Here is a 23,092-nt window from a genome sequence, read left to right on the forward strand (position 1 = left end):
ATAAAAACTGTTCTTTCTGCCTGGAAACTGTAGATTGTCCATAGCAACCAAAAGTGTCCCTTTATGTCAAAAATAGTTTTAGATCAGCTAGAAAACAGCGATAATAATAAATTATAATCACTTGCAGAATTGTGCGATAGCGATTTGTGGGGAAATTCGTCATAAAAAAATAAAAGTAATGACAGCGACAATTCTGCAACTGAGCAAATTTCAGTGATTTTGAGTTGATTACATTATTGAATAATTTTTTATTATAATTATATTATTATTTGTTATAATTATTTATTATATGATAATTTATAATTTTGTTTTTAAAAAAATGTCATACCCGGGATGCCTATTAGAATCTTGTTTGGTCAGATTTAAGTGAGTTATTTCTAAAAATTACAGACCTACAATATAAAACACCAAATATTCTTGCAAATAATGGTACCGCTTTCAGCATGTTTTTTCTGAAAGAATCATACCGCCAGGGAGGTTAATAAAGCATTATCTAGTGCGGGGGTCAGTAACCAGAGGGTCCACTTTGGAGCTGTAGTGGAGAGCAAGAGCCCAGTAAGCAGATGCCTCCTCTGTAGTGCCCTCCTGTCCCATGCGGAGTGATACCAACTGCACTACACCTCTTATCCTGGCTAGCGGTCTCCAGAGTGGTGCCAGCAGCAGGAAAGAAGAGATCTTCAGGTTAGTGTGAAGTAATTCACTGGGCATAATAGTATGGGGTTGCTTTCACACTGATGTGCTGCGGTTTACCCACACCTGCCACGCATGACCCATTTAAGTGAATAAGGTCGCTCTGCAAATGCCCTGCAGCCAGGGTGGATATAAAGCAATGATTTAAAAAAATAAATAAAATATCTAAATCTGATTTTTTTATTTGAACAAAATGTTTTTGGTGTAAAAATCTATCAAAGATAGTTTTCTATTTATTTATGTTACATTAAAGGGGTTGTAAAGGTAAAAAATGTTTTCCCTAAATAGCTTCCTTTACCATAGTGCAGTCCTCCTTCACTTACCTCATCCTTCCATTTTGCTTTTAAATGTCCTTATTTCTTCTGAGAAATCCTCACTTCCTGTTCTGTCTAACTACACACAGTAATGCAAGACTTTCTCCCTGGTGTGGAGTGTCGTGCTCGCCCCCTCCCTTGAGGGGGGAGGGGGCAAGCAGAAGAGTCAGGACGCTCTGTACTTTGCAGATGAAGAAAGGAGCTGTGTGTTAGTGGGTGACCTGACTATCCTGCTCGCCCCCTTAGGAGGCTTTCTCCACACCAGGGAGACAGCCTTGCATTACGGTGTGGAGTTAGACAGAAGAACAGGAAGTGAGGATTTCTCAGAAGAAATAAGGACATTTAAAAGCAAAATGGAAGGATGAGGTAAGTGAAGGAGGACTGCACTAAGGTAAAGGAAGCTATTTAGTGTTTTTTTTTTTTTTTTTATTGTTTTTACCTTTACAACCCCTTTAATAATTTTGTTAACTAAGCTCCATTTCATGCTTAATAATGTAGCATGAGGCGGTATATTCTGCAATATTTACATTTTTTGTAAACTCGTTCAATAAATCCAAGCTCTGCAAGCTGAGATGACATGCACTGCATTGATGCATTCACACAATTTCACAGTAACCACGAGATAAAACAAAGTTCATAAATATTTCTTTATCTCAGGGTTTGACAAATTTGCTTGAAATCTAGGAGCCAGAAAACACGCCCCGTCCCGCCAAGCTCACGCGCAGAAGCGAACGCATACCTGAGTAGCATATGTAAACGGTATTCAAACCACACATGTGAGGTATCGTCGTGATCGTTGGAGCGAAAGCAAAAATTCTAGCCCTAGACCTCCTCTGTAACTCAAAACATGCAACCTGTAGAATTTTTTAAATGTCGCCTAGGGAGATTTTAAAGGGTAAAAGTTTGACGCCATTCCACGAGCGGAGACAATTTTGAAGCGTGACATGTTGGGTATCAATTTACTCGGCGTAATATTATCTTTCGCGATATAAAAAAAATGGGATAACTTTACTGTTGTCTTATTTTTTTTATTAAAAAAGTGTATTTTTCCCCCCAAAAAAGTGCGCTTGTAAGACCGCTGCGCAAATACGGTGTGACAGAAAGTATTGCAATGATCGCCATTTTATTCTCTAGGGTGTTGGAATAAAAAAAATGTATATAATGTTTGGGGGTTCTAATTAGTGGGAAGGAGATGGCAGTGAACACTTTAAGAACTGCTGTTTTACTTGTAATGCCAACGGCCACCACCAGATGGCGCTAGGTCACAGAAGTAAGCTTGGGCCTTCACAAGGTTGCAAAGCTGCGGCCTCCCCCACTGCACGATCGCGGCGGGCCCGTGACGGCAGGTAATTGAGTTTGCGGCCTCAATTACCGGCGGGCGCCAGGTCACAATTTCTTGTCGCAATTGCGACCAGGTGCCCAGGTATTGTCGAGCCCTGCTTTATCCCATTGTTTTGAAAATCTATGTACACTACAAACTGTATGATTGAATCGGTTCTGATATCATCGTTTTACTAACCTGACAGCTTATTATTCTAAATAGGAAACCTTTATTTTGTTTGCAAATATTAAAGATTCTAACTATCAACAAGAATAAGTCCTTACATTTAAAGAGCACCTGTCATTTCAGATCCATCATGGCAGTGCCTATGAGCGGGCATCCACTTATTTGCTACCGCCACGTCCCTCACCTTGTTGTGTCACTGCCACATCACTAGCCGTCCCATTAAAGTGAATGGCACTGTCCATGAGTCAACAGCCGGTCAGTGGAGGAGCCGCGAGGGACAGAGATGACCGTTGCTCTTTAAAAATTAGGATATAAATGACGTTAAATCAAGCCTTTTTACTAGTGATTTAAATCAAAACCAGCCTGCCTGCAAACTTGTGCAGTACAGCAAACAAGTGGTTAAAGCAGGCAGCGTTGTGTTGCTTTTTAATCCCTTGGACCCTGCAGAAGCATGCAGTACACTTGCAGAGTGGCTTTTTACTTGATTCAGTAGCAATACTTAAAGCGGAGCTCCACCCTATAGTGGAACTTCCACTCATCAGAACCCTCCCCCCCTCCGGTGACACCTTTTTAGGGGGGAGGGGGTGCAGATACCTGTTTAAGACAGGTATTTGCACCCACTTCCGGGAGTCCTCTCTGCGGGTAGTACGTCACTTCCCACCCCCACCGTTGTGTTCTGGGAAACACTCGGCTCCCAGAACACAACAGGAACCAGTGAGGACGGCGCTGCGCGACTCGCGAATGCGCAGTAGGGAATCAGACAGTGAAGCCGGAGCGTTTCACTTCCTGATTCCCGCACCGAGGATGGCGGTGGAGGCAGCAGAGTGATGAGCGATCGCTCGTCCATTGCTGCTGACGTCGCTGGACTCCAGGACAGGTAAGTGCCCTAGTATTAAAAGTCAGCAGCTGCAGTATTTTGTAGCTGCTGGCTTTTAATATAATTTTTTTTTTCCTGCGGAGATCCGCTTTAATTTGTTGTGCTTGTTATTACCCAGTGATGAAAGTTTGGGGCAGATCCTGAAAAATAATTGCTAAATCATTATAATTATGCCAGCTCTGCAACGCACGGCAGGGCATCACAATGCCGCATTACAAAAAAATGAATGAGGTATCTAATGCAATGCACCTTAATGCATGAAGACGAATGCATAGTAGCGCATGACATTAAAGTGTAATTGGGCCCTTAAAGAGACCCTGTCCTCAATGTTAGGGTTGTCCCAATACCACTTTTTTAGGACTGAGTACAAGTACCGATACTTTTTTTCATGTACTCGCCAATACCGATACTTTTTTGTAAATGTGTCCCCCCACATATTGCAGCCATGTCCCCCCACATATTGCAGCCATGTCCCCCCACATATTGCAGCCATGTCCCCCCACATATTGCAGCCATGTCCCCCCACATATTGCAGCCATGTCCCCCCACATATTGCAGCCATGTCCCCCCACATATTGCAGCCATGTCCCCCCACATATTGCAGCCATGTCCCCCCACATATTGCAGCCATGTCCCCCCACATATTGCAGCCATGTCCCCCCACATATTGCAGCCATGTCCCCCCACATATTGCAGCCATGTCCCCCCACATATTGCAGCCATGTCCCCCCACATATTGCAGCCATGTCCCCCCACATATTGCAGCCATGTCCCCCCACATATTGCAGCCATGTCCCCCCACATATTGCAGCCATGTCCCCCCACATATTGCAGCCATGTCCCCCCACATATTGCAGCCATGTCCCCCCACATATTGCAGCCATGTCCCCCCACATATTGCAGCCATGTCCCCCCACATATTGCAGCCATGTCCCCCCACATATTGCAGCCAGGTCCCCCCACATATTGCAGCCAGGTCCCCCCACATATTGCAGCCAGGTCCCCCCACATATTGCAGCCAGGTCCCCCACATAATGCAGCCAGGTCCTACATACCTTGATGATGCCGCACGTGCCACCGTTAATCAGCGTGCGGGGAACATTACAGCTTTCCTTTGAATAGCTGTCTCCCCGCCGCGTATAGACACTCCCCCTTGCTCGGGATTGGACAGATCATCCGTCCAATCCCGCGCAAGGGGGAGTGTCTATACGCGGCGGGGATACAGCTATTCAAACGAAAGCTGTAATGTTCCCCGCACGCTGATTAGCGGCGGCTTTGCGGTTTGCGGCAACGGGTTTGCGGCGGCGGGGGGGGGGCAAGTATTCTATTTCAGTATCGGGGGTATTTGCGGGCGTACGAGTACTCCCGCAAATACTCGGTATCGATACCGATACTGGTATCGGGACAACCCTACTCAATGTAATAAATATTCCAGCCCTCCCTAGTGGAATTTACGATCATATTGACAACCTAACTTTGTTTGCTTATGATATAAACTGGGCCTTTCTTGATTGTGGTGTGGACAACCTGTCTTTATGATATTCATCACTACTGGCCCTGATGTTTGTTTTATTGTGGTTTGTGTTGCATTAAATAATAATAATAATAATAATAATAATCTTAATTAAAATATTGTGAAAGAAAAATTGCAGCCTTCTCCCTTGTTGCATGTCGTCGTCTTCTGGTAACTAATTACTTACTGTGCTGGCCCAGCTCCTCCACCCCTTACCTGTCTACATAACCTTTTATGCAGCAGTGGGGGGAGAAGCAAAGGAATACTATAGAGCAGGGGTGCCCAACCTTTTGAGAAGTAAGGGCCACTTTAGCGACTTGGTAAACGTTTGCAGGCCGCAATGTGTGGAGCGGCTGATGACGGGTCCGTGTCTACTCTGCGTATTCGGAGAAAGCACACTCTACTCTATGGGCCCTCTGATCTACCCTGACAGAAGGGGATGGATCCCCTTCTGGTTTTTTTTTTGTGGATCGGATTGGAGATAGGCGGGTGTAGACACACAAGTCTGTTTACATCTGCTGCTTTATAGTGGCGAATGGAGAGTCCAATTGGGTACACTTGAAAAAACAGACATGCAGATCCAATCGTGTGAAAGGGGCCTAAGACTGCTTTGACACTGATGCACTGTGGTTTACCTGCACCGCAACTGACCTCAATCTTCACTTCTTCCTCAGGATTCCTGCAGGTATTGCCTGCTGTGCCCCTGGCGGGTACTGATGGCTGGTTCCCAACCCACCATCTCCGAGCATCAGTGTGACTTTTGATATCACTCCGACTGTGACAGGAGCCGGCGCCATACAGGAAGCATTGGCTCTGCTTCATCTGGCGTCGGCTCCGTTTTTCATTCTGATGCTCAAAGATGGCGGGTCGAGAACCAGCGATATGGGCTTTACCGACTTACTATCCCAGAGCAGGAGGTGGTGGGCCACATCAAAGGGCCCTGCGGGCCAGCAGTTGGCCGCCCCTGCTGTAGTGTTGGTTTTGAGGCTACTGGGGAATATTTGTGTTTGAATAGTCTGGCAACATGGTCTCTTTATCCTTAAGCAAGGTACACACGGGATGTTTTTTAAAAATTGAGCAGTCGCCATACGAACTAAGGCAAGCCATACACTGTTCAAATCCTTCAGAACCGGCCAAGATTCAAACCGTGTAAGGGCAGCCGAATGTACTAAGCTGATCCATCGCTCAACTTTGGTACAACTGACATGCCGGGTTTTACTGGCAATTATCACTAGTGTCTGCTATATCCACTAGCAATACGTCCTGTCTTCTCCAGAAGTTTGGCTCATGTGCTCAGTCTTTATGGTGGCCATACAGTGAATGATTCCATATATGATGAAATAGTTGATTAATTTGCTGTACAGTAGACAAATAAGATCAGAAGGTTAAAAAAGATCATTTGATGCACAGTGTTTATGATCGTGTCAATCTACGGTATATTGTTCGTCGTCCTCCCCCCCCCCCCCCTCTTTTTTTTGGTTAATACTTCATAATTTTTTTTTAAATAGATCAGGAGGCAAAACCTGATTGGTTCTGCTAAGAATGATTGAAGACACAGTAGGTGTCCCCCGTCTGATGGCTGCCTTGTCAATTCCCAATGCACTCTCCACCCCATTGTCCATCCTATGAGGTCACACAGTTGACAGGACAGCAGCTGGTGGACTTTCTACCAGTTAAAACCTCGTTCAGGTATTTATTTATTCTTTGGTCCGTGTCCGGGTGTCCCTCCTGAGAAGTTTTCCTTCACTTGTCCTGTGCAGACATCAGAGAGTTCAAAGTAAGGGAAATCCCATTTGTCACGACAGCAAGTGTCCTCTTTGGAAGACTTCCCCCCTCTTTAACCACTTAAGCCCCGGACCATTTTGTTGCTAAATGCCCAGGCCAGGTTTTGCGATTCGGCACTGCGTCGCTTTAACAGACAATTGTGCGGCGTGGCTTCCAAACAAAATTGGCGTCCCTTTTTCCCCACAAATAGAGCTTTCTTTTGGTGGTATTTGATCACCTCTGCGGTTTTTATTTTTTGCGCTATAAACAAAAATAGAGCGACAATTTTGAAAAAAATTCTCTTTTTTTTTTTTTACTTTTTGCTATAATAAATATCCCCCAAAAACATATATAAATTTTGTTTTCCTCAGTTTAGACCGATACGTATTCTTCTACCTATTTTTGGTAAAAAAAATCGCAATAAGTGTTTATCGATTGGTTTGCGCAAAATTTATAGCGTTTACAAAATGGGGGATAGTTTTATTGCATTTTTATTCATTATTTTTTTTTTACTACTAATGGCGGCGATCAGCGTTTTTTTTTTTTTTTTTTGTAACTGCGACATTATGGCGGACAATTTTGACACATTCTTGGGACCATTGTCATTTTCACAGCAAAAAATGCATTTAAATTGCATTGTTGTGAAAATGACAGTTGCAGTTTGGGAGTTAACCACAGGGGGCGCTGTAGGAGTTAGGGTTCACCTAGTGTGTGTTTACAACTGTAGGGGGGTGTGGCTGTAGGACTGATGTCATCGATCGAGCCTCCCTATAAAAGGGATCACACGATCGATGCAGCCGCCACAGTGAAGCACGGGGAAGCCGTGTTTACATACGGCTCCCCCCGTTCTTCAGCTCCGGGGAGCGATCGCGACGGGGCGGCTATAAACGAATAGCCGCGCCGTCGTCCCGGATCGCTCCCCGAGGTAAGCCGCACGCAGCGGGGGGGTCCCGATCAGACCCCCGACCCGCTAGAAGGCAGGGACGTGTGTATATATACGCCCATCTGCCTGGACGTGACATTCTGTGGACGTAAATAGGCGTGCGGCGGGTGTTAAGTGGTTAACTGTTCCAGTGAGGACACATTTTTGATTTTGGTCCCAGTGACAGTGGTCAGTGGGTAGATCTTCCCAGCAGGGACACGGGCAGCAAATAAAGAATACAAATGGACATTCACCCCTTTTTCTAAGGCCCTTTTCACACTACAAAATAAATCCGTTTTAATAATCCGTTTTAAAATCCGTCAGATAATGTTAAAAAACGGAAGTTATACGTCCTTTATAAAATATCATTAAAGTCTATGGGATTTTTTTATGTTCCGTAAAGATCCGTAATAGTCCGTTATAACATACGGACGTTAGTTATAACGGAATATGTGACGGGTCTTGCACTATTTTTTGTAAATTATTTGTCCGTTGCAAGTAACGGATATATTAACGTCCGTTATATTTTAACATTGAAGTCTATGGCACATGGACGTTAGTAAATGTCTCCGTAAATGTCCGTTATGTTAACGGACGTTAATTTTACTGAGCATGGATATTCAGGGGAACCCCGCTGTCAATTTAAAACAAAAATGACGTGCGGTTCCCGGTAAATATCCATAACCAGACCCTTCAGGTCTGGTATGGATATTCAGGGGAACCCCGCCGTCAATTTAAAACAAAAATGACGTGCGGTTCCCCCTAAATATCCATAACCAGACCCATTATCCGAGCACGTTGACCTGGCCGGCCGCAGAAAAGAGGGGGGGACAGAGTGCGGCCCCCCCCTCTCTCCTGAACCGCACCAGGCCACATGCCCTCAACATGGGGAGGATGTCCCCATGTTGATGGGGACAAGGGTCTCATCCCCACAACCCTTGCCCGGTGGTTGTGGGGGTATGCGGGCGGGAGGTTTATCAGAATCTGGAAGACCCCTTTAACAAAGGGGACCCCCAGATCCTGACCCCCCCCCTGTGTGAAATGGTAATGGGGTACACTGTACCTCTACCATTTCACGAAGGAAGTAAAAAGTATTGTAAAAAAACACACTGACACAAAAGAATAAAGTCCTTTATTAAAAAAAAAAAAAAAAAACTCCAGCGCTGAAAAATCCACTCGTTCCCGGCTTCCTGCGTTGTCCTGATCCAGCGACGGGTGCGGGTGATCTCCCGCGATGAGAAGATCCAGCGTCGGGTGATCTCCGCTCCGGCGATGTGAAGATCCATCCATCTGGCGCAGCAGCATCCCGGACCTCCTCTCACCGCTGGGCACAGCCCAGCGAATGAGCGGCTGAAGCGGTGACATTTCTTATATAGAGGAGGCAGAGCCACCCGTCACGTGACCCTGCCCCCTCTGACGTACCTCTGCTACGTCACTGGGGAAGACCAAGAAGTGGGAAGACCTTTCCTCTTCATGGTCTTCCCCAGTGACGTAGCAGAGGTACGTCAGAGGGGGCAGGGTCACGTGACGGGTGGCTCTGCCTCCTCTATATAAGAAATGTCACCGCTTCAGCCGCTCATTCGCTGGGCTGTGCCCAGCGGTGAGAGGAGGTCGGGGATGCTGCTGCGCCAGATGGATGGATCTTCACATCGCCGGAGCGGAGATCACCCGACGCTGGATCTTCTCATCACGGGAGATCACCCGCACCCGTCGCTGGATCAGGACAACGCAGGAAGCCGGGAACGAGTGGATTTTTCAGCGCTGGAGTTTTTTTTTTTTTTTTTAATAAAGGACTTTATTCTTTTGTGTCAGTGTGTTTTTTTACAATACTTTTTACTTCCTTCGTGAAATGGTAGAGGTACAGTGTACCCCATTACCATTTCACACAGGGGGGGGGTCAGGATCTGGGGGTCCCCTTTGTTAAAGGGGTCTTCCAGATTCTGATAAACCTCCCGCCCGCATACCCCCACAACCACCGGGCAAGGGTTGTGGGGATGAGACCCTTGTCCCCATCAACATGGGGACATCCTCCCCATGTTGAGGGCATGTGGCCTGGTGCGGTTCAGGAGAGAGGGGGGGCCGCACTCTGTCCCCCCCTCTTTTCTGCGGCCGGCCAGGTCAACGTGCTCGGATAATGGGTCTGGTTATGGATATTTAGGGGGAACCGCACGTCATTTTTGTTTTAAATTGACGGCGGGGTTCCCCTGAATATCCATGCGACTTCTGGAGCTGGACTTCAAGAAAGGGTGAAATGTTTTTATTAACGGACGTTAGAAAGGAATGATATAACGGATGTATACGGATAAACATTATCCGTTTTCAATAAAGGAAGAATGGTAAAATATTTATCCGTATGTATCCGTTATTAAATCCGTTAATAAACGTCCGTTAATAGGTGTAATACGGATATTATAAAACGGACATACAATCCATAGTGTGAAAGAAGCCTAAGGTCTTTTCTCCTGCCTCCTTCCCTCACCTTCTTACACAATTGCAAAAAATAAATAAAAGTAAATGCCTGTTTGTCTTCATATCCTCAATTCTGGCCTTGGGACCGGTTCAGGTCTGATTTTTAGCCTGAATTCGCACCTGAACCAGACCCAAAGACGCATCGGACCAGGAAACCTGCATCAAATTTGCATGTGTGAGCCCAGCCTTATAGGGAGAACTTTGCCTGCAAGGCAACGCTGGACTCCATTGACTAGTAAGCATGTCCTTCCCCCCCCTTTTTTTTTTTTTTTTTTTTAATATAGTTACAAGTTTTAAAGATTTAACAGCCTAAGTTAATAAATGCACATATTTTTACAGGGAAGCAGGTGCTTAGGAACATGTTACATTTTACACCCTAAATACAGGTGTAACATGAATCTTGTCTTTTTTAATATTTCATTTTTTATAGGCAGGAAGGTGTTTTCTCTTTATCAGGTGTGATGAGCCCTTCTGTATGTTTCTGTATGCTATCCAAAATGGGGAAAAAATATAAAGTTGTTTTTGATTTTGAATACACGTTAGGCCCCCTGGACAAAGGGGCATCTAGCTGCACAGCGTGCATCCTGGTGTTTAAGTGTGCCCAGGAAATGCAGCGCCCAGTCTCTTGCCTGTCAGGTCTGGCAGGCTGCGGGTGGATGGGGCTGAATGCTGTGCCCAGTGGTACTCCTGTTTAGGTCCCTATACATTCATGCGTCTTTGAACCCAGATTGCCCTAAATGTAAGTAACACTCAGTACAGTGTTCAGTCTCTTCCAGCTGCAGTGTGCCACAGACTGACAGGAGGCAGTCAGGCTGGGCACTATACCTGCACCCTGGGCACACTAAAATGTCACAAGGCACCCACAGCAGCTAAACTTCACCATGTGCAAGGGGCCCTAAAATGTTACTAAAGTAAACATCAAACTTTTTTTATGAATATAATGCACTGTGCAGAGGGATTGGAACCCCAGCAAGTTTTTATTGCTGTCTGTGCCCCCATTAGGGAGATTCACCCTCTCTATTTGTCCTGTTTCTGTTATTATCAAAAGTGAAAGTAAAAAAAAATCACAAGTTTTGTGTTGTCGTCAGAAAAGTAATAGAGGGGAAATCTTCCAATAGGGACACTAGTTCTGGTGACCATAACGGATTCCCTCACTTCCTGTTTTGGTTATCGGGCACAGGTGGCAAACAACTGACAGGGATGATAACCCTCCCATAGTGCCGGTTCACACCGAAATGTGGTGTGGGAAACCCACGTCCTGTGCGTGTTTTGTGTCTGATCTGCAGTGAGTGTCAGTGTAAAGTTCACCACACCCCAAACGCAAATGGCAAATGCTGGGTGTTTGACTGCACAGGATCGCATACTGCCAAAGTACCACGCAATCCAGTTGCTATGCGCTTTTTAGATCAGACCTTTTATGACTTTTTTTTTTTTAATGTAAAAAAAATTCATTTTTTTTTTTTTTTGCTAGAAAATTACTTGGAATCCCCAAACATGATGTATATCTTTAACCACTTGCCTACTGGGCACATACACCCCCTTCCTGCCCAGACGAGATTTTTGCTTCCGGCACTGCGTCGCTTTAACTGACAATTGCGTGGTAATGCGACGTGGCTCCCAAACAAAATTGACGTCCTTTTTTTTCCCCCCACAAATATAGCTTTATTTTGGTGGTGCTTGATCGCCTGTGCGGTTTTTATTTTTTGGGCTATAAACAAAAAAAGAGCGTCAATTTTGAAAAAAACACTATTTTTTACTTTTTGCTATGATAAATATCACATTTAAAAAAAAAAAAAAAATACATATTTTTTTTTTCTCCGTTTAGGCCGATACGTATTCTTCTACATATTTTTGGTAAAAAAAAATAAATAAATCGCAATAACATAGTTTGCGCAAAAGTTATATTGCCTACAAAATAGGGGACATAATGATTTTTTTTTTTTTTACTAGGAATGGCGGCGGTCTCCGTTTTTTTTTTATTTTGGGACTGCGACATTATAGCGGACACATCGGACACTTTTGACACATTTTTGGGACCATTCACATTTATACAGTGAACAGTAGAGGTCGACCGATATATCGGCCGATATTTGGCCGTTTTTAAGATATCGGCATCGGCCGATTATTGTGAAAATTAGGCCGATTTTCGGCTGCTGACCAGTGCCCCGCTCCACCTACAGCTAAAGCAGCGTGAGAAATCATTCTCCCGCGCCGCTGATTGCCTGCCCCCGGCCCCTATAGAGGAGAAGAGAAACAATTTTCAGTAGCACCGCCCAGCCCCGCCCCCCTACCTCGGCGGGCTACAGCAGAGGAAGAAAGCATCAGCAAACATGTCACAAGCCCGACCCGCCGCCGCCTCAACCTTCCTGTGATTAGTAACTCCCCCCCTCCTCCTCCTCAGTAGGTGATCGCGTGGCCAGCGGGTAAGTAAAATGTGTTAGCAGAAACTTTAGTTGAGAAGAGGAGAATTTAGGAAAAGCAGATTTGAGTACAGCAAAGGCAGAGTACTCATAATGTAATGGGCTCACTGGAAGGATCAACAGATATTTTTTCTGTACTTGTAGATTTTTTGCATTGGAAGAACATAATGAAATGTGCATGTATTGCAGAAATGTACAAAATATATGGTTTCTTCTTTGCCCAGACATAGCTTTAGTGCAATACCTTGGTGCCTGCCACACTTTTACCTGAAATTGTCTTTAGACTGAATTGCCAACTGTGCCCCCTGTAGACTTTTATCTCCTTTGATGGGACACCTGGCTAAGACTGACAAGCTGGCATTGAGTTGCATTGTGAAAATGGATGAGGATGGGTGGATATGAGTCTCTTCACAATGTAACGCTCATCCTCATCCATTTTCACAATGCAACTCAATCATCTTCATCCCCCGCCACAATGCATCCCCCACCCACGGCCAGCACCATCCATCCATCCCACACTCAGCACCATCCATCCCTCTCCACAACGCATCCCTCACCCACGGCCAGCACCATCCATCCATCGCCCTCCACAATGCATGCCAGCACCATCCATCCATCCCCCTCCACAACACATCCCCCACCCATGCCCAGCTCCATCCATCCCCCTTCACAACACATCCCCCACCCATGGCCAGCTCCATCCATCCATCGCCCTCCACAATGCATGCCAGCACCATCCATCCACCCCCCTCCACAACACATCCCCCACCCATGCCCAGCTCCATCCATCCCCCTCCACAACGCATCCCCCACCCATGGCCAGCTCCATCCTCCATCCATCTCCCCTCCACAACGCATCCCCCCACTAATGCCCAGCTCCATCCATCTCCCCTCCACAACGCATCCCCCCACTAATGCCCAGCTCCATCCATCCCCCTCCACAACGCATCCCCCACCCATGGCCAGCTCCATCCTCCATCCATCTCCCATCCACAACGCATCCCCCCACCCATGGCCAGCTCCATCCATTCCCCCTCCACAACGCACCCCCCTCCACAACGCATCCCCCACCCATGGCCAGCTCCATCCATCCACCCACCCCCCACGGTCAGCTCCATCCATCTCCCTCCACAACGCATCCCCCACCCATGGCCAGCTCCATCCATCCCCCTCCACAACGCATCCCCCACCCATGGCCAGCTCCATCCATCCCTCTCCACAACGCATCCCCCACCCATGGCCAGCTCCATCCTCCATCCATCTCCCCTCCACAATGCATCCCCCACCCATGGCCAGCTCCATCCATCCCCCTTCCACAATGCATCCCCCACCCATGGCCAGCTCCATCCATCCCCCACCCATGGCCAGCTCCATCCATCCACCCACCCCCCACCCATGGTCAGCTCCATCCATCCCCCTCCACAACGCATCCCCCACCCACGCCCAGCACCATCCACCCCTCCACAATGCATCCCAATCCAAAAATCGGCCCAAAATATCGGCCGCAAAAATCGGCATCACATATCCCGATTTCTAAATATCGGCATCGGCCAGAGAAAAACCCATATCGGTCGACCTCTAGTGTATTATATGTATATATGGGGGTGCATTATATGCATGTAGCACTTACCCCCGAAGGAGCTGCTGGGTTGTTTTGGGTGGCATGTTACCTCATGTTTCTCTGCCGTCTAGAGGTATTTGTGAAAGTTGCAGTAAATGGAATGTCCACACAACAGGTGTCTTTTCTGTGCTTTTATTAACGAGCTGGGTAAAAACAATAGAACTTGGTGAAGAGTAAATACATAGTAGAAATGAACAGCAGATCCAGGTGCATGTAGATGGGAAACAGTCCTGCTTCCAACGACAAACTTCGGTTTCACCACTCCAGGCCAGAGTGGATATAGCGCACCCGGACAGGCCTCTCTCACAAACCTGGCAACCAGAATGTCACTCGAACTGGGGCTAAGTCTCTGCCACAGACCCTCCCAATGGAGACAATAGTGGTCCCGATTCCTCCTTAACAGATTCAACACCCGAAACAACTTCAGGTAGTTTTGTTTCAGGTACTGACTGATAGGCGACCGATGTCCAGCCTCTCAGCACCCAGTTCCCCTGGTCCCCGGTGGATAGTCAGATCCCTCTTGGAACACCAGCCTCTCTTGGTACTCCTCAGGCAGACTCTCCACCGTACAGCTTCCTCACACAGGAACGGACAGCTCAGGACCTCATCAGATTGGGGACCCAGTTGATCACTGGGCCCCAGCCGCAGCTCGGTTGCTCCGGGCCAACATGGTCCCGTAACCAGGAGCACCGCATAGCATGTCTGGGGGCAATGACGATCTGTGCTGTCTGGGGGCAATGACGATCTGTGCTGTCTGGGGGCAATGACGATCTGTGCTGTCTGGGGGCAATGACGATCTGTGCTGTCTGGGGGCAATGACGATCTGTGCTGTCTGGGGGCAATGACGATCTGTGCTGTCTGGGGGCAATGACGATCTGTGCTGTCTGGGGGCAATGACGATCTGTGCTGTCGGGCACTGGTGAGATGGCACTGATGGACACTGATAGGCTGCACTGGTGGGCACTAATGAGGTGGCACTGACAGGCGCTGATGGACTACACTGGTGGGCACTAATGGATATTGATGGGCTGTACCGGTGGGCACTGACAGGCTGCACTGATGGACACTGACAGGTACTAATAGGCTGCACCCCACCTCTCCACCCTAAACAATAATGTCCTCCCCACCTCTCCACCCTAGATTTTCTGAGATGAAGGAGGAAAAAAAAAATCGGCCTAAAATATCGGCCGCAAAAATCGGCAACATATATCGGTAATCGGCCGCCCCGATTTCCAAATATCGGCATCGGCCAGAGAAAAACCCATATCGGTCGACCTCTAGTGAACAGTGCTATAAATATGCATTGATTACTGTATAAATGTGACTGGCAGGGAAGGGGTTAACCACTAGGGGGCGGGGAAGGGGTTGAATGTGTATCTCCTGTGTGTTTTCTTACTGTGGGGGGTGACCGATCTGTGTCCCTATGTACAAGAGACACAGATCGGTCTCCTCTCTCCCTGACAGGACGTGAAGCTCTGTGTTTACACACAGAGCTCCACGTCCCTGCACAGTGACTGGGCAATCGTGGGTGCCCGGCGGCCATCGCGGCCGCCGGGCACGCTGTGTTCCCAGTGACGCGACGGGTGCGCGCCCTAGAGGCTTTAAATGACAGGACGTCCTATAATGATAGGAGGCGTTCCGGTCCCTGATCAAGCTATATGGTTGGCTGCACACTTGCGTCTCCTAGTGGTACAAGAGAGCCACGAAAGGTGGCAGGGGATGTCCCAGCTAGGATTACTTTTACAAGAAAGCCGGCCATCGGCTGAAAAAATAAATACTGGGATGATGCCCGCAGCTGCAACCATCATCCTGGTATAACCACACACTGGTTGTTAAGTGATTACACTTAGTGCATGAACTGCTATTTGGTGCAATGCAGTGTGATTTTTAGCCAATTCAAATGAATGGGCTGAAAACGCACTGCACTTAAATCTCGATGGAACGCACTCTTGCCTGGTGTGATGTTTCATTCTATCCAGAATGAAACATATTTTTTTTTTCCCCCTTTTTTAGTTTGAAATAAACCTTGAGGCTGGTTCTAGGGCCGAAACAACTAATCGATTAATCGGCAACTAATCGATTATGAAAATAATTGATTACAATTTTCATAATCGATTAATCGGCCAGTAACATAATGGGGTTAAAAAAACTAAAATTAGCCCTTTATAGTACAAAAAAAGCAAATCGCTACTGTAAATATTACTTTCACTGTCCCACAGTAAAAAAATGAACTCCCTTACAGTAGCGATTATTTACTCTTTTTGTACTTATTTTAGTTTTTTTTTAACCCCATTATGTTACTAAACATCTCAGGCCTGGGTCACACCTCTGTTTTTTGGTGCTTTTTGCAGAAACACACTACAGTCCATTTCCATGTTTTCCTATGGGACACGTTCACATCCATGATTTTTATTCAGCTGCTGCGTATTTGGAAAGGGCAAGGACGTTTTAACGCAAAAGGTGCCATTTTGTTTTTTTTGGTTCAATATACTTCAATGGAGAAGCTGCAGAAAAGCATGTAATATGTTTTTGTGGCAATTTGTGTTTTGTAATCTGCCCAACAACAAATTGGGCCAAATTTTTTAAAAAAATGCTATTTTTTTTTTAAGGCTATTATCCGATTAATCGAAACAATAATCGGCCAACTAATCGATTATGAAAATAATCGTTAGTTGCAGCCCTAGCTGGTTCACATATGAGCCGCATGTGGCTCTCCGCAGGGGTCCGGTGCGTCCTGGTTCACCGTTTTAAGTCCGATTTCATTTTGGGCTGAATTTGGACCTAAAACAGACCGAAAGACGTACAGTGTTTTTGTGCAAATGCACCGGACCAGCTGTGGAGATGTGTACCGTATTTATTGGGGTATAGCGCGCACCCCTAAAGTTGCAGCGGATTCCTGTGGGAAAAAAGTTTTTTTGTACTTAGTTTTGGTGTCTTGTGGGGCGGCCATCGGCGGCCTCGTCGGGTCCGGCGTCTGTCTGCGGCTTCGGGTGTCCTCTTCGTCGGGTTCGGCGTCCTTCTGCGGCATCCTCGCGTCCTCCCCGCTCGTTTCCCGCGCCGAGTTTGAATACTGCGCCGACATATACAGAGCACAGTACACTCGTGTATTGTCGGGCAGGCTCGGCAACTCTCGCGCTGACGTCCTGTACGTCCAGGACGTGAGCGCGGAAGGAGCCAAGACTGCCCGACTATACCCGAGGGTACTGCGCTCGGTATATGTCGGCGCAGTATTCAAACTCGGCGCGGGAAAGCGCGTATCGGCGTATACCGCTCACCCACGATTTTGCCCTGATTTTCAGGGCAAAAAAGTGCGCGGTATACGCCGATAAATACGGTAAATTGGCTCCATAGAGAGCTGGTCAAAATCTCCTGCTATTGCGAATGTTCCCATTCAGAGTCCCAACTTGGAAAGCACTAAAGCCATTGGATCAACATGACAGCCAGGAAACTGGTATTATTGTCCTCTTTCTATTAGACTGTGTCCTGGTGTCTGTCTGATTTTGTTTTTCATGGCGGTGACTCCATTTATATCCTTGAGTATTATATTGTGGTTTGTATACATTATTGTTGCCTGTAGCCTCATTCTGGAGATGGTGAACCCAAGTGACCGCATTATCAGTAATTAGCCGGGAGTGTTGTCTCTAGCCAAGGTAGTCTGAGCCAGGATAATTGGCAAAAAATCGCTACACGGCGGTTGTAGAAACATTGGGCTTGTGTAGTGTGGTTGTGCATGTCGGTGACAGATCTGTGACAACTAATGAGGTAATTACTATGACGGTAATGTCCAGACACTGCCATATGGGTCTTAACCACCGGACCAATATGCTGCTAAGTGACCCAAGGGGTTTTTACAATTCGGTACTGCGTCGCTTTAACAGACAATTGCGCGGTCGTGCGACGTGGCTCCCAAACAAAATTGGCGTCCTTTTTCCCCCACAAATAGAGATTTCTTTTGGTGGTATTTGATCACCTCTGCGTTTTTTATTTTTTGCGCTATAAACAAAAATAGAGCGACAATTTTGAAAAAAATGCAATATTTTTTTGACTTTTTGTTATAATAAATATCGCCTAAAAACATATCTAAAAAACATTTTTCCCCTCAGTATAGGCCGATACGTATTCTTCGACCTATTTTTAGTAAAAAAAATCGCGATAAGCGTTTATCGATTGGTTTGCGCAAAATTTATAGCGTTTACAAAATAGGGGATAGTTTTATTGCATTTTTATTAATTTTTTATTTTTACTACTAATGGCGGCGATCAGCGATTTTTTTTTTTTTTTTTTTTTCGTGACTGCGACATTATGGCGGACACTTCGGACAATTTTGACACATTTTTGGGACCATTGTCATTTAAATTGCATTGTTTATTGTGAAAATGACAGTTGCAGTTTGGGAGTTAACCACAGGGGGCGCTGTAGGAGTTAGGGTTCACCTAGTGTGTGTTTACAACTGTAGGGGGGTGTGGCTGTAGGAATGACGTCATCGATCGAGTCTCCCTTATATATAAAGGATCACTCGATCGATGCAGCCGCCACAGTGAAGCATGGGGAAGCCGTGTTTACATACGGCTCTCCCCGTTCTTCAGCTCCAGGGAGCGATTGCGATGGGGCGGCTATAAATGAATAGCCGCGCCGTCGTCCTGGATTGCTCCCCGCGGGAATCAGCCCGCCGCATTTAGGGGGGGGGGGGGGGTCCCGATCTGACCCCCGACCCACGTCTAGGCAGGGACGTACAGGTACGCCAATGTGCCTGTCCGTGCCATTCTGCCGACGTACATATACATGCGGCGGTCGGGAAGTGGTTAAAGGCATACTCCATCTTTCTTACCTTGTTTTTTCCTTGTTGCACCCATATTTAGGCTGCATTCACACCTGAGCGTTTTGTCGCCTGAAGCGCGACGCTCAAAAACGCTAGAGGGGAAAAAATACATTATTCCCTATGGAGATGGTTCACATCTCCACTCCAAAACGCCTGAAGCTCAAACAAGTTCCAGACCCTTTTTTTGTCGGGCGTTTTGGGCGTTTTTGAGCGTTTCTATTTCCCATAGAAAGTAATGGAAACGCTTGATTCAAGCGACTAGCGCGACAACGAGCGTTTGCTACGAGTGTTTTGTCGCTTTAATCAATAGAACATTTCACCCAGGCAGAAGATAAAAAAAATCTACCAACATAGCAACAAGTGATGAAAAGATGATAATTTTTCCTATTGGCTAAAATAAAAAACGTCGGACGACGCTGTATGCAAACGCGCAAATAAGCATGAATACGCGCGAAAAACCGACCGAAAAAAAACGACCTACGCTCTGGTGTGAATGCAGCCTTAGTCTAGGTTCACATTGGAGCGATTTGTCATGCGATTTGAGAGATCATATCGCATGATAAGTCGCAGCCTATTGGAGGCAATGGCACTGTTCCAATCGGTGCTACAACGATTTGGTGGTGCTGCATCGATTTGCAAAAGTAGTTCCTGCACTACTTTTGCTGATTTCAGGCATCTCTGCATGAAGCCACACAGATGTCTATTAAGTAGCACCTGAAATGCGCTGACCTTGCTACTTTGAAATCGCGCTACTTCAAGTGAAGTAGCACAATTTCAAAGTTGCATCAATGTGAACCAGGGCAAAGGGTGTTCTATTCTGTTCTATTCTATTCTGTTCTGTTCTTTCCACCTTGTAAGACGAGCACACACTGATTTAGACAATGCAGGAAGCCTGTTTATTGTGCTTGCCATATTCTGCAAGATTCAGGGCATAATGTAAATGTATGGGCATTTATTACAATGAAAGATAAAGGAATTGGGGCTTCCATTCATGGGATCATTACCAAGGTATTGGTTACATGGTGTCTGCCAAAGAGGACTGAAGTCTAGGCAGAGTCTGCCAGTCAGTGACAGTTGCTGAATGATCCAGCCAATTGGCAAAGACCATGAAGACCCAACACTGTCATGTGACTGGTCACTGAGCGCACCGCTCCTTTTATTGGAGTGCTGTGGTTTGCCTCGGCTTTAGTTTGCTTTATGGTTCTGGGTTTAATCCGCATCAAATTCTCTTACACAGTATTTTTCATGTATTCCAATGGCAGGAGAAGAAATATGCAGGTTGCCATTCCTGGCTTTCTTATAAAAATGCTGGTTGCCTGTAGGGCTGCAACTAACGATTATTTTCATAATCGATTAGTTGGCCGATTTATTGTTTTGATTAATCGGATAATAGCCTTAAAAAAAAAAAAAAAATGTGCATATTTTTTTTTTTTGGGCCAATTTGTTGTTGGGCAGATTACAAAACACAAATTGCCGCAAAAACACATTACATGCTTTTCCATTGAAGTATATTAAACCAAAAAAAAGCACCGTTTTGCGTTAACTACTTGCCGACCAGCCGCCGTCATTCTACGGCGGCAGGTCGGCTCTCCTGGACGAGAGCCCGCAGCTATACGGCGGCTCTTTGAGCGGCCACTACGGGCCGCTCGCCCCCGACTCCCGTGCGTGTGCCCGGCGGGCACGATCGCCGCCGGGCACCCACGATTGCTCGTTACAGAGCGGGGACCGGGAGCTGTGTGTGTGTAAACACACAGCTCATCGGTCCTGTCAGGGGGGGAAATGCTGATTTTCTGTTCATACAATGTATGAACAGAGGATCAGTGTTTCCCCATGTCAGTCTACCCCCCCCCACAGTAAGAACACACCCAGGCACATACTTAACCCCTTCCCCGCCCCCTAGTGTTAACCCCTTCCCTGCCAATGGCATTTTTATATTAATCCAATGCATTTTTATAGCACTGATCGCTATAAAAATGCCAATGGTCCCAAAAATGTGTCCGCCATAATGTCGCAGTACCGAAAAAAAAATCGCTGATCGCCGCCATTACTAGTAAAAAAAAATATATAAAAAAAAAATGCCATAAAAATACCCCCTATTTTGTAAACGCTATAACTTTTGCGCAAACCAATCAATAAACGCTTATTGCGATTTTTTTTTTTTTTGATTTTTTTTTTTTTTTTTTTTTTTTTATACGAAAAATATGTAGAAGAATACGTATCGTCCTAAACTGAGGAAAAAAAATGTTTTTTTATATATTTTTGGGAGATATTTATTACAGCACAAAGTAAAAAATATTCATTTTTTTCAAAATTGTCGCTCTATTTTTGTTTATAGCGCAAAAAATAAAAACCGCAAACTCCTTGCCCTTTCCAAATACGCAGCAGCTGAAAAAAATCATGGATGTGAACGTGTCCCATAGGAAAACATGGAAATGAACTGTAGTGTGTTTCTGAAAAAAAAACAGAGGCGTGAACCCAGGCCTGAGTTTAGTAACATAATGGGGTTAAAAAAACTAAAATAAGTACTAAAAGGGCAAATAATCGCTACTGTAAGGGGTTAATTTTTTTTACTGTGGGAAAGTGAAGTAATATTTACAGTAGCGATTTGCTTTTTTGTACTATAAAGGGCTAATTTTTTTTTTTTTTTAACTCCATTATGTTTCTGGCTGATCGATTATGAAAATTGTAATCGATTAATTTCATAATCGATTAGTTGTTTCAACCCTAGTTGCCTGGCTGTCTAGCTTCAATATGATTCACTGTCCAGCAGCAAGCATGCACCCATTGAACCCCTGCTGTGGGTCAGTGGCAGAATGCATTGCATTTACTGGTTCCGAAGGACAGCCAGGTAGCCAGCATTTTCACCAGACAAGGTAAGAATGCATTTTCCTCCGCTCGTGTTTCCTTTTAAAGCTGCCGCCTTAAGTGGGGTACAGACTGTAAGAAAATCAGGCAAACGATCGGCGGGTTCTCCTTGATGGGTTCACAGCGAGTCTGAACCGAGGATAGAAATGTATGAAAATTCTCATATGACAAAGGCTTTTTTTGGTTATTCTTAGGGTTGTCCCGATACCGATACTAGTATCGGTATCGGGACCGATTCCGAGTATTTGCAGGAGTACTCGTACTCCCGCAAATGCCCCCGATGCCAGATCCGATACTCGCCGCCGCTATGCCGCATCCCCGCTTGGTTAATACGGGCGGGGAACATTACAGCTTTCATTTGAATAGCTGTAGTGATTCGCGCCGCGTATAGACACTCCCCCTTGCTCGGGTGAACTGTCCAATACCGAGCAAGGGGGAGTGTCTATACGCGGCGCGAATCACTACAGCTATTCAAATGAAAGCTGTAATGTTCCCCGCCCGTATTAACCAAGAGGCGGCGGCGCAGCAGCATGCAGGTAAGGGGGACATGGCTGCATATATGGGGGGGACATGGCTGGATATGGGGGGGGGGACATGGATTGGTTGCATATGGGGGGGGATATGGCTGCATCTGTGGGGACATGGCTGGATATGGGGGGGGGGGGGGGGGGGACATGGCTGCATATGGGGGGAACATGGCTGGATATGGGGGGGGACATGGATTGGTTGCATATGGGGGGGGATATGGCTGGATATGGGGGGGGACATGGCTGGATATGGGGGGGGACATGGCTGGATATGGGGGGGGCATGGCTGGATATGGGGGGGGGACATGGCTGGATATGGGGGGGACATGGCTGCATCTGTGGGGGGACATGGCTGGATATGGGGGGGACATGGCTGCATTTGGGGACACATTTAAAAAAAAGTATCGGTATTCGGTATCGGCGAGTACTTGAAAAAAAGTATCGGTACTTGTACTCAGTCCTAAAAAAGTGGTATCGGGACAACCCTAGTTATTCTGATCATGCACAGTCTTTCGTATCTGATATTTCTCGTACATAGACGCTGCACATTAAATAAAAATTGTTCGCTCTGTTCACGGACGAGAAAAAATTGTCCCTTCGGAAATTTTCATTTTGCAGTAGAGTAGCGGCTGTCAGGCTTTCAAGAGGAAATGCAGCTGCAAAATGTGACCTGTTGTATACATTTTGACATGATGGGGGGGGGGGGGCCTCCTTAAGGCCCATACACACGATCGGATTATCCAACGGGAATTGTGTGATGGCAGGCTTTGTCGGAAAACCGTTT

General features: G+C 46.3%; 1 protein-coding gene across 2 annotated transcripts in view; it reads left to right on the forward strand.

Moving 5' to 3' along the window:
- The window catches only part of CRTC3 (CREB regulated transcription coactivator 3), a 217,243-nt gene that overhangs the window by 14,226 nt on the left and 179,925 nt on the right, over positions 1–23,092 (forward strand). The window lies entirely within an intron of this gene.

Source organism: Rana temporaria, chromosome 3, assembly GCF_905171775.1.
Source record: "Rana temporaria chromosome 3, aRanTem1.1, whole genome shotgun sequence".
In the NCBI taxonomy this organism is placed as follows: domain Eukaryota; kingdom Metazoa; phylum Chordata; class Amphibia; order Anura; family Ranidae; genus Rana; species Rana temporaria.